The following is a 12,024-nucleotide window of genomic DNA, read 5'->3' as shown; positions in this document are numbered from 1 at the left end:
CTGCAGAGATCACACCCACCGCCCCACCCACGAAATGGACAAATTCCTGCTGCTGGGTCATTTCATGACTCTACTTGGTTGGAAGTTATGAGAAAGAAAACTGAAAGAAGTCAGTGGGGCAATAAAGAACTGCGGGGGAAGAAATGACTGGAATTTCAGAAAGGTATGGATGGAAGGAATAAAAATGAGTTTTGAAGAGAGATGATCCGGAAGAGTGTGAGGCAGGAGAGAAGGGAGAGAATTTTTAGAGATATTACTTAGAATTTTTAGAAATATACATTGAATCCTTTTTAATATTCTCTGAAAGAGGCAAGAAAAGTTTGAAACTTTGGAAATACTTGTAGTTTAGTTTCTGAACTGTGTTCCTCTGAACAGTAAATTGCATCAATTACTCTTGGAACAACTAGACTTGACGAAGAAGTCTAGTCCATGGACATAAGAAATTCAGCGAATTCTTCACTTGATATAATACATTCTCCATTACTGAGGACAATGATGTATCCCAGAACAAAGCGTGACAAAGATGTTACAGGAAAATCACAACCAGACGCGCCCTGCCCTGCTCAAACATAGAAGCCAGCTACTCTACACAAGTTAAAAATCACATTCCCACTTCCTCCCACACTACCTTAAAAAGCAGAGATTTGGACAAAGATTCATTCTGGCTTGCATTTTTCCAGTCTCAGCAAAGAGCCCAAGTAACAAAAACTGGCTTCCTTGCAGTGGTGTTCTCCAATCATCTAGAAGTTTCTACGCAGTTGACCTAAGAAAAAAAGGACTTTCTCTAGGGATCGTCAATCTAACCAGTCCCTCCCTGTCCCCTCCAGAAGACAACCCATCAGGCAAGTTGAGAGGAGGGTGGTCATGCATCCTTCAAAAGCAAAGGCTCTTCTACCCTCCAGGAAGTTTCTGGCCAAAGAGGATTCATACATAATATAGAATATGCCCTCTAGTGAGTAGTCAATGATATTTTTCAGTTGCACAAAGATGACGAGAAATTCTCCATCCTGACCATAAACTATTTGAGACATTGACGATTATACCAAGAATCTTTTAAAATTATAAAATTTAAATAAAAATAAATAAAGAGACAGGACTAAACACAAAGATTATCTGAGAGGAACCTCTAAAACCATAGGAAACAAGTGAAGACTGTGAAATACCACTTTATAACACTATGTAAAGCCCCAAAACCTAAATATATGGGATGGTTTCTATTCTCTGTTTTATGCTTTTTCCTAGTTTCTTGATTTTCTACAAGGATCACATATAATGTCTACAATGAGGGAAAAAACCTGAAGTTTTTAAAAATTATGCATAGAAAAGACAGAAAGAAAATGTACCTTTAAAATGTTATCAATAAGTATACTTGAGGAGTAAACTGCTCTTTACTTTTCACTTTTCTGTATTTTCTGAAGCTTTTATGAGAATGTAGTAATTTATAGTGAAAAACAACTTTTAAAAAGATGTTTAAATTATTAAAATGCCAAAGGACTAAAATTTTTAAGGGTCATACATGTATAAATACAAAATATGATCAGGAAGAAGCATTCACCACTGATCAAGCTACCTTTCAGAGAAGCAATTTACATGTTATATACCAGTGCTTCTCAAACTTGAGTATGCGTGAGAACCACCTGGAAGGTATATTAGAACACAAGTGATGGGACCAGTGAAGCTGTAGGTCTAACAAGCTCTAACAAGGTGATATTGATGATGCCAATCAACAGACCTGACTTTCAGCAGCCAGGTTTGATGCAACCGGAAGTGAGTAGAGTCCAGCTTGTGTCCTCCCAGGAAGCATCCAAGCTCATTCTAGACGGGGCAGAAGAGAGAGTGAACTCAGAATCGCACCTTCTTTCAAAGTTCTAAAACAGGGGCACAGGTTCATCTCTCTCTAGTCAACTCTTGGTGTTAAATACTTAGTCATGTCCTTAAGGGTGGGGGGGTCAACGAGATTAAGATAATCATGATTCCAGGACCTAAGGAGTTTGTTAGAGCATCTGATGCAACCAGCTTTTAGCTCCAACTTGGCAGACTGCCTCTGTACTCCCTAGAATTCTCCATAAACTTATCAAATCTCTTGGGGTAGTTTTCAAATCCCACATTGTTTCCCACAATGATTTTGTTAGATGCCTAAGAATAGGAGGCAGCTCACAAATGCAGTATCTATCACTCATACAGAGACAAAAAAAGGCAAACGTACACCCCATGAGCTGACCAAGCACTTACCAGGTGACTCTGAGAACAGTGGAGTGCAGGGAAGGAGGGTGAACTTGTAAATAGTAAAAATGGTTCTGCCCTTTCACTCTCTAGTCACCTTGGGGTCCATCAAGAGCTAACTCAGAAACTCCATAGAGCCTCAGTAAGAGACTGCAAAACCTAAATTACTCAGGCCCACATCCAATATCCTCCAACTCACAAGCCCATCAAAGTGCTCGAGATGACTGTGTGTTTCCTTTCACCCTAAGGAAGAAGGTACCTGGCTGAGAAGCCTCCAAGTTCTATGCAGTGAGAACCTCAGAAATAAACTAATTTAATTAACCATTCAGAAGAGCACAGAGAATTCCCACCAACCCCAAGGTCCCCAAACACCACATTTGCCGTTTATCCCCAATGCTGTCATTTCCTGCCTGCAGTGAACTAATTACACACAGTGGGAATTCTGGAGAAGCCGGTTCTAACGTTTATTTGCTGTTAACTTGCTGTATGACCTCAAAGATATTTCTCTAGTGCCTTTATTTCCTCTGCTATAAAAGCAAGATAAGGGGAATGACATGCTTGACAAAGTGCCCTAATATAATACTATAGTCATTGCTATCCTAGAGATGCTCACAGGGATGGTAATTAACGTGTCTCTTTTACTAAGGCCTTTAAAGATAACTGATGACATGTTGTGAAAGCATGGGATCTCAAATGATACTTCCTCTTTTGCTAAAACAGGTTTCAGTGGCAAATGCTACCTATAAAATTGTTGATAAAAACAGTAGCAAATGTGCTTCTTTGTAAATCACTGTTTCATTCCATGATGTGTGTTTTTCCATAACCATAGCTCTAACAACAGATACTAGAAAAATCACCTTAAATTAGATTTCCATAACACTAACATCCATCATTGAAAACTTAGTTAAGTAAAACTGGGGTGTACTTCCTTCCCACTGAAATACTTTGCAACTACTGAAAACCGTGTTTCAGAAAACTAGTTAATAACATAGTCTGGACATGTGAGAAAAGCTGGTTACAAAAGATTCTGTATACAAAACAATCAGTATAATCTGATTTTGTAAATCTACATGGGCATAGAAAAATAGTTAATAAATGGTAGCCATATTTTATATCTCTCTCTTAGGGCCCCAGCCCTTATACATTTGAACAAGCTATATATTAAAGTTAAAACACATATTAATCATTTATGTGTCACAAATTTAATGCAAATTTTCCCAGTCTGTTGTTTCTTCTTTTGTATAAAAGTTTTAAATTTTAATATATTCATATCTGCTCATTTTTTCTTCACTAGTTGCTTCTCTTCCTTTAAAGCAGGAAAATTGTCATTCCTATGCAGACCTAATAAATATTATATTTTCTGCTAGTTTTTTTATAATATGATTTGCAATATTCAACTCTCTGGAGTTTATTTTTGGGATATGGTATGTTTGGTGGGGTCCAAATTCATATCTTATCATGTCCAAACCATTTATTAAGTAATCTATTAAATAATTCTTCCTTATTGCCTTATTTTGAAAACTTGAGCACATTTGAGTTATATGTAGTTAGGAAATTATTCCAAATCACTTTTTTAATAGAAAGTACAAGAATTCAAATATACATATTTGAGTTCAAAGTTCAAATATATACTTGAGTTCAAAGTAAGAACTCAAATATACATAATAGTTTTGTAAGAAATCTCAGTAAGGGATTACGAACAAATTAAATCATCATCAAGCCATTTCATCTTCAGTGGGCATCAATCAGCTAAGCAATAATCCCTGTTTAAAATCAGTTCTTCCTATTAGTAGAAGGCTTGGAGAATGTAATTGCAGGGTATACAAGTATATGGTGGCTGAGTCACCAACCACTGTTAAAATTCTCTGCTTATTTTATGGGGAGGGGCTACTTCTTGGGTGGCAAGAAGTAACCCTGAAACACCTGGAAATAACACCCCTTGGCCTGAAAAAAATAAAAATGAAGAAGTCGAAGAATTTATTGTTTAATTTGGTCAAGATTTAGAACCATCATTTTCAGTGTATTGATTTTTCCTCCAGATATATCAGAAACCTACCACACACAATAAATTTGCACTTGTTTTTTAGGTTTCTAATGCCTGCATCTTGCCATTCCCATTAAGACAAAAGCTCCTGAAAAGCAAAGGCTGTGTTTATTAGAGAAGGAAGGAAGGAAGGACTCGTTTGCAATTCTTATAGCTATCTCTTTGCTGAGCCTTGCCCACAGTAGATACTCAGGAAAGGCTGCCAGTGGACCAACTATTTTAGCATTTCAGCCATAAATGATGCTTAAGGGGGAAAAAAAAAAAAGGAACATATATCACTGAACGCTTTCATGTGAATTCATCTCCCCTACTAAGTAATATGGACAGATTTTTCCCATCAATTCACATCCCAAAGCACAAACATGATGATCTTTCTTTTCATTTGCATAGCTACGACTTGTCATTATCCAGCCCTATTTTTTGACTCAACAAAACAGAACTGCACCATTAGGATTTCAGCATGTCTATTCTTGCAGTGACTATTTTGAATTGTGCCTTTTAGAAGCAACCACTTTAAGAAAAGAAAAATGTTACTTCTAAGGTATATATTTGGCTTGGTTTTAGAATCTGAGCTTTTCTGGGCTCATTTTCCTTTTGCTTTTCCATGTAGGGAGGGAATGGCTGAGGGAGGTTCCTCTGGAGAAAGGCCTCTGATGGCGGTCCTCAGCCTTGTATTCCCTGCCTTTTATCCCCTCCACCAATAAATGGACTAGAGTGAGCTCTATCATCATCATCATCACCAGTATTATCATCATCAATGCCACAATGTACTGAACATCTCATATATGCCAATCCACACTGCTAGATGTTTTACTTGTTATTCCCAGTGCTGTTTTTGTTACCAAAAAAATTCTAGAATGTATTTCCTCCTCATTGCTGAGAAAACTGCTCAATTTAATATTATACTTAATCATTAAGTGTAATTTTAGAGATCTTGCTTAATTTCTTAATCTAATAAATGACTAGCATGTTGAGAAATTTGATATTTAATTTCAGAATATATTCTCATATATAAAATAGAAAAGTCTAACCTATAAAAACATCCTCCCCGTCCCTGCTTCTCTCTTTTCTGCTGGAGAAGAATGGATATGTTTGTCATGCAGCATAAAGAGGCCAGCGGAGAGGAGAGAGATTATCTTACATGCTGGCAAAGCAACCGTACTTGACTCCTCCCATTGCTGTCCCCATCCTACTCCCAAGCCCGAGGAGTCTGGGAGAGCAAGAGGTCGAGTTACATACTAATAAATACTAACCAGGCTGCCTCTCCCTCGCCTCTCTCCCAGCATTTGCCTAGGGGTGTTGGAGAGTCAGGCACGCCTCACAGGAGGTTCCCAGGGAGCACAAAGCAAATGCCAGGGAGCCCAGAAAAAATGCAGTCCCTTCAACTGTATTGGGAGAGAGGCACCTACACACACATATAAACAAACACATATTATTCTTAAACTTAAACAGTAAGTCTTACCGTAGCTGTTCACATCTACCAGAAACCATGTTCAAGAATATCACTGCAGCCTGGGAAGTCCGAGAGAGAGGCTACAGAGCATTCCTCTCCAATCCTTCCAATGAGTATTATTGTAGGGTATTATCCCCATTTCATTCCACAGAGTCTAGATTCAAACTCACACCAGTACATTTTCCCCTAAAATGTGCAGTCTCCCCCAAAGCCTCAGAGACGCAGGAGAAAGAACACATTTGCAAGGCCTGGAGGTCAGCACTGGGACAAGGGCAGGAAGGTCACTCACTGAAGCCGGGCCCCTGGGGTTCAGGCTCGTCCAAGGTGAGTGTTGACTTTGCCCCTCATGGAAGCTCTTCCTAGAAGCTACAACGCTGCAGTTGTAGGAGACGCCAGTACAGCCCGTGGTACCTTGCACTGTTGGCCCCAATCCTTCGGCGTCCCCGTGTTCATTCTCTTTGCCAAGTGACTCTGCAGCTCCTCCCACTAGTGGAGATCAGAATAATCCCCTGCCACTTGATTCTGGGCTTGCCCGTGACTTGCTTTGGCTGGAGGGAGCCCAGGTCTTAAGAAGCCTTGCAGATTTCCTCAGCCCTTCCAGCTCTGCCATTGCCTTGGGAAGAGCTGCCCCAGGTGCCTACTGCCCTCCGCTTGGATCCCACATGGAGCAGATGTGAACCAAACTGCCTGCCCAGCCAGGGCCATAGCTTGAAGCACAGCTGCTCAGGTAAGCCCCAGCGAACCTGCAACTGCAAGAGCCATAATAAATGTCATTCTAAGCCACTGTGTTTTAGAGTCTTTTTTACACGTCGCTGTTATGCTAACAGCTAACGGATGCATGGTCTAAGGAGACTGCTCATGGAAAATACGATATGCCCCCTTCCCCCAAAAATGATAACTAAGTTTTTTTTTAAAGATTTTATTTATTTATTTTTTCCCCCCAAAGCCCCAGTAGATAGTTGTATGTCATAGTTGCACATCCTTCTAGTTGCTGTATGTGGAACGCGGCCTCAGCAAGGCTGGAGAAGCGGTGCGTCGGTGCGCGCCCGGGATCCGAACCTGGGCTGCCAGCAGCGGAGCGCTCGCACTTAACCGCCAAGCCACGGGGCCGGCCCCTGATAACTAAGTTTTAATAAGTGCTTACTCTGGACCCATTTTTGTAAGAACTTTGTAAAAACTTTAGTTTACTCATTTACTCCTCACAAGAACCCCATAAGACAGATAGGATTTTTATCTCTATTTTAAAGATGAGGCAACAGAGACACAGTTAAGTAAGCTGCCCACAGCTGGAACGGGGTAAAGGCAGGATTCACACTCCAATCACCTGCATCCACAGCCCTTGCTTATATCGTCTATGCTAAATGGCCTTGCAAACCTCCTAGCCAATCTGCCTAAAATTTTGCTGTAGGTTCCCATAGGATTAGGGGAAAATCCAAACCGACAAGCACATTAGTAAAGTCTTCAAGGCCCTTCACAGCCTGATCCCTGCTTATCCACCCAGGCTCACACTCCCTCTTCCTCACCCCATCCTTCCCTCCCCTCCCCTCCCCTCCCTCCAGGTCTGTTCCACCCACATTTTACCAAACCCATCAGCTCCCTGGTGCCTTTGACCTGCTGTCCCCCCTACCTGGAATGCCCTCTCCCTGCTTTCTGGACCACCTCTAGGTCATCCTCTAGGACACAGGGCTAGGGTACCTCCTGTAGGAACTACTTCCTGTCCCCAGACAAGTGTACATGGCTGCTCATCTTCAGTGTTCCCCCAGCTTCCAGGACCCTCTCTAAAGCTCAATGACCACTTTGGGCTATTACTGTCTGCTTAGCTCTTTCTTGAGCCCGGCCACCAGCCCCCTGAGGGCAAGGCTTGGGTCTTAGTCATCTTTGTCAGCCCAGTGTTTAACAAGGTGCCTGGTCTCATCGTGAGAATTCAATAAAAGTTTGCTAAATTAAAAAGCGGGTGCAAGGAATAACGACATGATGGAGAAATGGATATGGAGACAGGAGATTCAAATTTTCATTATTAAATAGCAAGTCTTCCTTTCTAATAAACATTAATTAAACTGCTCAACACCCCTGGGTCTCCAGATATATATTCTTCAATTAAAATAGTTCTTTCATGACCGTTTCCTCTGCCAAACATTTCCTCACAGGCTTATGTGTTCACCGGTGTCTTGGGACAAGTAACAAAAGGCACTATATTTGCATGAAACAGCAGGGAAATTGAAGGCCTACTCCCTAAATGTTCACTCCTGACAACATAAGAGTACATGTACTTGATTTCAAAGGAGATGGAGGAAAGTCTGTGGCAGAGGAAGGCACATTATTAAGGAGTGAAAGGAAAAGATTCCCGAGACATGGCACAGATAGGTAATGACTTGATATGGGGGAGAAAAGGCTTATTTAACACGAACTAGCAAGTGACTCTTGGGAGAGGCCCAGCTCTCAGAATCCCAACTTGCAGCTGACAGGGGGTTATTATTGCCTTCACCTCAGAGACCCCCCAGTAAAGGTTCAGGGCTGACAGCACGTTGGAGAGCTGACTAGGGCCACGAGGTGGAGGCTACAGCTGCCCTCAAAATCACATGGCTCCCAGGCCACTTACAATTGCTGACCCTAATCTTGGAGCCAACGGGAAACTAGGCCCAACGAGAGTGAAGTGGTCTTTTCCTGGAGTCAGAGGCCAAAATCCCATAAACACAGACTCCTTTCCCCACTACAGCTTCATGTTCACTAATGAGCGGTGTTTCTGTTGCTGAAGACACGTCCCTGGTGTTTCCTGAGAAAGACAGAGAGAGGCCAGAATAATGGGTGTTCCTTGACCCCTCTCACATTCAGCTTGGACTGGATGTCAGAGTTACAGACAACTGGAACATAAGAACAGGAAGATCTCTGAGATCAGGCCATCCAGTAGTTTTCAAACACTTCTAGTGACCACTTTGTTCAAACAACAGCTTGCAGAAGCATAAATACAGGACTGGAAACTGAGGCTGCTCCCTTTGGGAAGCAGGTGCCAGGAACCCCAACTGTTAGTGCAGGGACAACCTCTGAGCTGGCTTGACAGAGGCTTGGGAACTTGGTTTGGAATCACAAATTTAGTCCAAACCTGCATTTTGCAGTATGGAAACCATGTTTCAGAGCGGCAAGGTAACTCGTCCAAGGTCACAAGGGGGGAAGGCAGAAGCACCAAGAAGAGGACTCAGGTTCCTGACTGCCACTCACTTTTCTAGGAACGGCCCTCCACACCCTTCCAGCCCTCCTTCCCCATTAGCAAGTCCCAGGGCCACTCTAGGGCTTGGACTGTGGTAAAGAGTAACTTAGTGGCAATATGTTTTACTGATGTACTTATCACACATAATAGGGAAAGCTCTGCCATAAACACCAATCCATCCCCCCTCTTCCCAACTCCCACAGACCCCCAACAAGGGCAAATCATCAGAGGCTTTTCAATGACTGGAACTTTTTCAGGATCCCCTCCTCACCCCGTTTCCTTTTCTGTTGCATTCTTACAGCACTGAAGCAAATGACTGCATGCAGTGCTGTGATTCTTCAATTTGCTGGGTTCATCCCTATAGAGTATTTGTATTTGGTTTTAAAATGCTGTTTGCTCCACTTTTTAATTTCATTTTAGAAGTCTACAAGGAGAGAAGCCAACATTTAATCGTAGGGACTGGAGCGGACTTTACAAACCGCTTACAAGGCACAAATAGAGTAGTTATTTTCCTATTTCCCTTTGAACTGAATTGGCTGTGTATCACAGGCAGTAAACAGTGTGAACCAGAAAGCACTTCTGCATCCTCATCTTAGCCCCTCACATAATCAAAAGCAAAAAATGCATTGTAATAAAAAAGAGAAAAGGAAACTAGAACTTCATATTTGTTTAAAAGTTAATTAACCTTGAAAGGTTTGTGGGGACAATTCATTTTCTTTTGTAGCCTAAGACCATAAGGTTCACATTCCATTTTACCAGCAGAATGATAAAAAAGTAACCTGATGTTTAATTGTAATAGTAAATAATATGTAATAAAGCTAGAATAAAGGGTTTCTTTTAAATAGCAAAGTAAACATGGAAACATGTACCATACAATTCTGATTTCACTTATTAAAAAAAAACTGTAAAATTTTTAAGGTGTGTACCCATTTAATTGCTTTTGTTAATACCACTTTCATTCTTTTCTAGAAAGATTTTACAGTAAGCACACAGGTATGACTTTATATGCATCCTAGTTAAGCCCCTGAATTGACAAGTTTAAAATGGATGGAGTATGCTCTTTACAAAGAAAGCTGAATGTACCATTAAACAGAACAGGAAGCCCCCTGCAAGCTTTCTGCGTAACTCAGATTTGGAGTCGGATAACGTCCCGGTCCTTGTCAGTTCCACATCATAAGCACCTATCGGAAGGACAATGCTGAGTAGTCTTCGCAGGCAAGGTGAAGCAGGAATCCTAGACCAGTCATACTGAAGATGAACATGGGGGCTGGTGTTACATTACCCCAACCAGACACTACAAATGGAGCCAGGAAGCGGGCTGAACACGGAGGGCCTCCCTATGGAAACTGTCGTGCATGTGTGCGGGTATGATAAAACATTTCAGAGAAAGAGGAGTTGCTGATGAGAGGGAACGGGAATTGTTGAATAAGGTAAGACGTTCCTCCTATCGAAAAATGTAGGGTTGGATAAAAGGATTTCCAAGCCTCCAGTTCTAAAATGCTTTGATTCTATGGGGTAGAAAGTGAAGGTTCCATCAGCGAACTGACACCCCAAAACTCCAAGGGTGAAGCCCACATCCATCACTTGTTTACTTCAGACAAGTTACCTTTTGATGGGAACCACTGGCCAAATGCTATACTTCCTGTTTCCTGTCTCCCCTAAAAGCCTTTTCCACAAGCACCCTAAGGATATGGCCTGTGTTTAATTCATCTTTGCAATCCCAGCATGGTACGTGAATCATACAGTGGGCAATCAAAAATGTGGAAAGGCAGGATGGAAAACTAGTAGAGACAGTTTAAGTTTTATTTTTAAATAACAAACACTCATATATTAGAAAATGTTGATCAAACTCCTTGGCACCTAGATGTTACATGAATAGATTCTTCAATTAAAATCTATACATTTTTTTTTTTTTTTTGGTAAGGAAGATTAGCCCTGAGCTAACATCGATGCCAATCCTCCTCTTTTTGCTGAGGAAGATTGGCCCTGGGCTAAAATCCGTGCCCATCCTCCTCTACTTTATATGAGAAGCCACAATAGCATGGTTTGCCAAGCAGTGCATCGGTGCACACCCGGGATCCGAACCTGCGAACCCAGGGCTGCCAAAGTGGAGTGTGCACACTTGACCACTACGCCACTGGGCCGGCCCCAATTAAATTATTTTTTTTCTGGTAACTACTATGCCAAGCCTCCCAATGCACAGGACAGAGGGAATTTTTTGGTTTGATTGCTCCTTCCCAGGAGAAATCAGGCAGAAACTCCTGCTCCATCACTCAGATTCTTAGAGTAAAAAAAAAAAAAAAAAAAAAAAAGTCATAGAAAAATGACATAAATAATACTGGCCATTTCATTAATCAGGAACATCAGATCGGAACAAAACAAGAATGTCTGTTCTCACCACTTCTATCAATATTGTATTGTCACTTCTAGCCAAGGCAGTTAGGCAAGAAAAAGAAATAAAAGGCATCCATATTGGAAAGAAAGAAGTAAAACTATCTCCATTTGCAGATGACATGATCTTGTATATAGAAAATCCTAATTAATTTACTAAAAAACTATTAGAGCTAATCAAGTTCAGCCAGGTTTCAGGATACACGATCAAAACACAAGAATCAATTATATTTCTATGCACGACCAATAGACAATCCAAAACAAAATTAAGACAATTTCATTTACACTGCATTAGAAAGAATAAAATGCTCAGTAACAAAAGAAGTACAAGACTTGAACACTGAAAATTACCAAACATCATTGAAAGAAATTAAACAAAACCTAAATAACTGAAAAAACATCCTATGTTCATGATTAGAAGACTTAATATTGTTAAAATGGCAATAATTCTCAAATTGATCTACAGATTCAGTGCAATCCCTACCAAAATCCCAGCTGTCCTTTTTGCAGAAATTAACAAACTAATCCTAAAATTCATATGGAAATATAAGGGACCCAAAATAGCAAAAATGATCTTGAAAAAGAACAAAGTTGGAAGACTTATACTTCCTGATTTCAAAACCCCTACAAAACAACAATTTTGTGTGGTACTGGCATAAGGATAGACATATAGATCAATGGAATAGAATTGAGAATATGGAAGTAAAC

General features: G+C 40.8%; 1 protein-coding gene across 8 annotated transcripts in view; it reads right to left on the bottom strand.

Annotated features, from left to right (window-relative positions):
- LYPD6B (LY6/PLAUR domain containing 6B) overlaps nt 1-12,024 on the bottom strand; it is a 160,989-nt gene that overhangs the window by 135,077 nt on the left and 13,888 nt on the right. For 5 of the 8 annotated variants that reach the window (XM_058548930.1, XM_058548933.1, XM_058548932.1 and 2 more), the window contains exon 2: nt 1,733-1,815. The exons of the other annotated variants lie outside the window; for them this stretch is intronic. The gene's annotated coding sequence lies outside the window, so the exon portion shown is untranslated. The remainder of the gene's footprint in view (nt 1-1,732; nt 1,816-12,024) is intronic. 8 annotated transcript variants of the gene reach the window in all.

The sequence above is a fragment of the Diceros bicornis genome, chromosome 10, assembly GCF_020826845.1.
Source record: "Diceros bicornis minor isolate mBicDic1 chromosome 10, mDicBic1.mat.cur, whole genome shotgun sequence".
Classification (NCBI taxonomy): Eukaryota; Metazoa; Chordata; class Mammalia; order Perissodactyla; family Rhinocerotidae; genus Diceros; species Diceros bicornis.
This window is presented reverse-complemented; position numbering and strand designations above follow the sequence as displayed.